Below are 4,937 nucleotides of genomic sequence, written 5' to 3' on the forward strand. Positions count from 1 at the left end.
AGAATGATCTAGCTTCAAGAAAAGCAAGCAGTTAGTAGTGCTTAAGAAAAATTGATTCAGTATCTAATGGATAATTGATACCCGTCACAACACAGCATTTTATATACTGTTAAGTGAAACTGCAATACAATCTAAGTTTATTTTGGGAGTGTTTGCTGTATCATTGGATTTAATGAAATGTTTAGAGGTGCAGTAGGCATGACTTTGAGTAGATAATGAAAGAAAATGCAAAATGCTTATTGATTTATGAAGTGGTTTCATCTTAGCTTGGGCAAACCATGCAGTATTTAATATATAGTAGCAGAATATTTACTATTGAAGCTTGAAAAAAAAAAGAATCGATGTGTATTTATTTTTGAGAAGGGGGAGGGGCAGAGAGCGAGGGAGACACAGAATCCGAAGCAGCTCCAGGCTCTGAGCTGTCAACACAGAGCCCAGTGCAGGGCTCGAACACATGAACCGTGAGATCATGACCTGAGCTAAAGTTGGACGCTCAAGTAACTGAGCCACCCAGGTGCCCAGTACTGTGTTCATTCTAAAGGGCCCGAAGGAAAATCCGTTCCCTTGTTTCTCCAGCTTCTAGAAGCATCTGCATTTCTTGATTTCTGGCCCCTTTTCCATTTTCAAAGTCGACGGGGCACCATCTTCTAATCTCCCACTCACTCCAACACTCCTGCTTCCTTTGATGAAGACCTTTGGATTGTAATGGATCCACCCAGATAACCCAAGAGAGTCTTCCATCTCCAGATCCTCAATCTACTCACATTGCAAAGGTCCCGCTATCACATGACACAGTCACAGGTCTGGGTTTAAGACATGCATGTCCCTGGGGGAGCATTTTTCTTCTTGCCTCACCCAGGAATCTAGCAGTAGATGAGGCCCTGCTGTGATATATCTATGAGACAAGCATATAGATGACTTTTTCAGAATCATGAGCATGAAACCCATAATTCAAGTTGGAAAGAAGCCTGGCAAAGCCGTCAAACCTTCCTGGATAATGGGATAGACACCTTGATTGTCAACAGATGGGCATAAAGGGTAGGACTGATGATAGAGAAAGTCCAAGGGGAGAGAAGCCAGAGAGAAGACCGGGCAGTGGCTCTAGGCTCTCTTCTGACTGCAGAGAAGGAAGGTGGAATCGAAGGAGAACGGAGAGTCCCCGAAGCCTTGAGGCAGGTGAGTGATCTGTCCTTAAAGTCGATTACTGTGACAGCTACGCAGCGGGTGGATGTGAAGCCAAGACAGAAGTAGTTGGGGGCCACGGCCACGCCCAGGTAGAAGAGAGGGGCCTGACCTGCCGCAGGCAGCGGTGGAGCGTGGAGCTGCCTGGAAGCACCTGCTGGTAGGAAGCAGCCAGCACGAAGCTGGGGCGCCCACAGGAGAAACGGCCCAGGTGGGGGCCGAGGAGAGGGTGGGAACCGTCTGTAGACAGGGCTCATGCCAGTCTCAAGCCCAGGAGAATGAGGACCGGGCTCGAGACAGAGATGAAAGACGCTGATCATCAGGGCATCTACGGGGCTCAGTCAGCTAAGCGTCTCACTCTTAATTTCTGCTCAGACCATGATCTCACAGTTCGTGGGATCGGCCCCCGCACCGGGCTCCACACTGACAGCATGGAGCTTGCTTGGGATTCTCGGTCTGCCTCTCTCTCTGCCCTCCCCTGCTTGCACACACACACACGTGCACACACACACACACACACACACATACTGTCTCTCTCTCTCTCTCTCTCTCAAAATAAATAAACTTCAGAAAAATAATAAAAATAAAGCCCCAGATCATAGAGGATATTTCATAGAGGTTCCCTGCGCTGTGTTCAGAAGAGCTAAGCACACAGGCCACACCGGACCCTCCGCTCTCACGTGTGTGGTTTCATGCACACAACACACAACCCCTTTTCCCGGACACCCAGTGAGACTCCGGCTCCGTGGAACACTTGCCAGGCCCATTTGATGGGGGTTAAATTCACACCTGGCTTCGCTCTCTGCCTCCCCACCCAGACTCTCCCCGCATCTCCCCCATGGCCAGGCAGCTCTTGCATAAGAAGTTCGTATCACGGAAAAGTCACCAATGACGTGACCCCTGTATTTATCACGATATATTGCCTGCTGAGAATTAAAATGCGTCTCATGCCAGCCTCTCTCATCACAGAATGCGCACCGTTACCTGTTTACTGAGCGTGTCTGGAGCAGAGGGAATCACCTACTGAGAACACAGGTATGTTCTCTGGGTTGATTCATGATATTCAAGAATCAGTCTTAGGGTTGGCAGAAGACAAACACCCCCTAATTTTAGAACTGATGAAATCAATGGTCCTCACTTACACTGTGAAGCTCCTAGCGAGCATGAAGAGGGGTCAGGAAAATCTGCCCGTGGAAGCAGATCTAGGGTTTGTTGCATTGTTTTGTGATGCTTTTTCAGAAACACAGAGAGAGGAGGCCCGCCCTGGTGGGTCACCGTGAGAATTAACTGAGGTCACATTACAAGAGCATCTGACCCCTGGCAGCCTCTCAATTTAAGCCAGTTTCTCTTTGTGTTGCGTAAACACCCAACTCACTGGATTCAGACAGAAAATGCACATGCTTTCTGCGGCCAGAACAGATGGGTGATTACCAGAATCCGGGTGAAGGGTCACACGACAGGGGTCGTCATGGCCGCTGCGATGACCGTGGGTCGTCTGCAGGCAGCACCCGGGGTGGGGGGTGGACCCCAGCTCTGCGAGGCCACCCAGGGCAGTCAGTGAGGTCACGGGGCTCCCGTGGGTACCCCCTGACTAGAAAAGGCGTCTGTTGCACCTTGTTCGGGGAAGCAACAAAGGTATCCGCCCAATTTGCCATAAGTTACCAGTTTGCAATTTCTGCTCTAGAATTTATTCACTCGGTGTTAATTATAATACACTTCACTTAAATAGAAGTAAAGACCAATCACGAAGGTACCTAAGACCCCGCCTGGAGGTAAAGATGTGCCTGGGAGGGGGAAGCCGAAACGCACCTTCTTTTACTGATTCAACAAGTACAGTTTCAGTGTTTATCGTGCACCATGGGCTTTGAACAGCGCTGGGGCTCCGAGACTGAACAAAACAAGTTCTCCCTGCAGAATATAATTCTCATGGAGAGAAACATAATCAGCAAAGAAAGGTAGCGTGTGTCAGAATTATAGGAAAAAAGTGTTTCACAAAGGTATGAAAACCTATATATATAATATATATAATATACATGATATATTATATATATATAACAACAAATCTCCAAAACCTATATGAGGAAAATTGCAACACACTCCCAGAAGACATAAAAGTAAGCCTGAACAGATGGGGAGACATGCCATGTTCCGGGAATTTCAGTATGTAAATACTCTCTAGCATTAAAATAGCAGTTTAAAAAAGCACAGGCTTAGATACTATAAATTATACAAAATGATAAGAGAAAGCACTACGGCATTAAAATATTACACAAAGTATCATTCACCATCGCTTCTCTTCTGCCTCAAGGTATAACAATGCTTTTCAAGATGAGGTCTTCTTGGACAAGGGAAGTGGGTTTTGTTTTTTGGATTTTTTTTTTTTTTGGTATGCTCAATATTTTTTAAGGTAAATTGATGAACTAAAATTCATAATTAGAATATGCAGAATTTATTTTTTTTATTAACAGCTATGCAACTCCTGATTTAGATAAGCCCAGAAACGCATATCAAAATGTAGAACCATAGATGTTAGGCAACATTAATCTCTGAGAAGGAACGCAGACTTCACTGGCAAGACCAGAGAGCTGCGTGAGGAGAATGTAAAATCTGACCAAACAAAAGCCAGTTGACAGAAAATAAATTGGAACCAATAAGTCATCATCATACCTTATCATTTAATCTTGGCAAGAAAAAAAAGACAGATATTCTGGCCCATTCCCAGCCAACAAAACAACCATTTAAAATCCTGATTTCTATTATAGGGTGAACTTGGCCTTGGGATGTACTGTCACAGTGTCACACTTATTCTGACTGATCACCCTCTTTACCATTTTCTCCTAAGTGAAGTGAGTCATTGCCGACAAAGCGCACGTATGTGCACATACACACACGTGCATGCACACACAGACATCTCATTCAGCCTCTCCAACAGACGCGGCATAGCTTGTGGAGATAATAAGGATATAATTTAGGGTTTTTTTTTATTTTTACTGAAAAGAAATTGATTTTTAAGTTTTTCTCACTTTGAAGTGATACCGTGATAGGAAATGAAAATGATGCAGAATTGTAGCATAAATTAAAGTGCAAACAAAGTCCCTACCTGGTCAGCTCTCCACAGACATGGACCCTCGGCCAGGCTCTGCTCATTTAATATTCCTTATGTCAGACAGGGAATGGCATCAGGAATAATGAGCAGGGTATATGTAAATACCAGGTAACTTTCCTTTCCTGCAAAGCCCTATTTCTCTAGAAGGAACACAATCTCTTCCCTAATAATTTCCTTTTCTTCCTTTTTCACCTTATGGAAGTGTTGTAACACAAAAGCCAGCAAAGGGAAAGAGACTGCACAGCACGTTAGTAAATCTCTGATGTCTGTAGAGAGCGCTACTGCCATCAGCGTCTCCGCCCCAGGACGTGTGTGGGACAGGGCCCCGGAGACTGTGCACAAGGAGGGACCCATGTGCCAGGCTTCCCTGCCCATGTTGTTCTACAAACTTGTATGCATGCAACTAGTTACAGTAGTTCACAAGTTTCCAAGAGACTCTATTGGCTAGTTTTGAACCTGAAAGACTGTGGTGGGCAGGTGAAGTGAGAGTATGTATGAAGATCCCGCAATCATCACCAGCACCACCGTCCCCACCACTGCCTGCATTATCAGCACCCCTATGCCATCACCATCACCAGCACCATCACCGTCACTACCACCACCACCATTATCATTGTCACCACCATCACCACCACCACCAGCACCACCA

This window comes from Suricata suricatta, chromosome 4, assembly GCF_006229205.1.
Source record: "Suricata suricatta isolate VVHF042 chromosome 4, meerkat_22Aug2017_6uvM2_HiC, whole genome shotgun sequence".
NCBI classification, from domain to species: Eukaryota; Metazoa; Chordata; class Mammalia; order Carnivora; family Herpestidae; genus Suricata; species Suricata suricatta.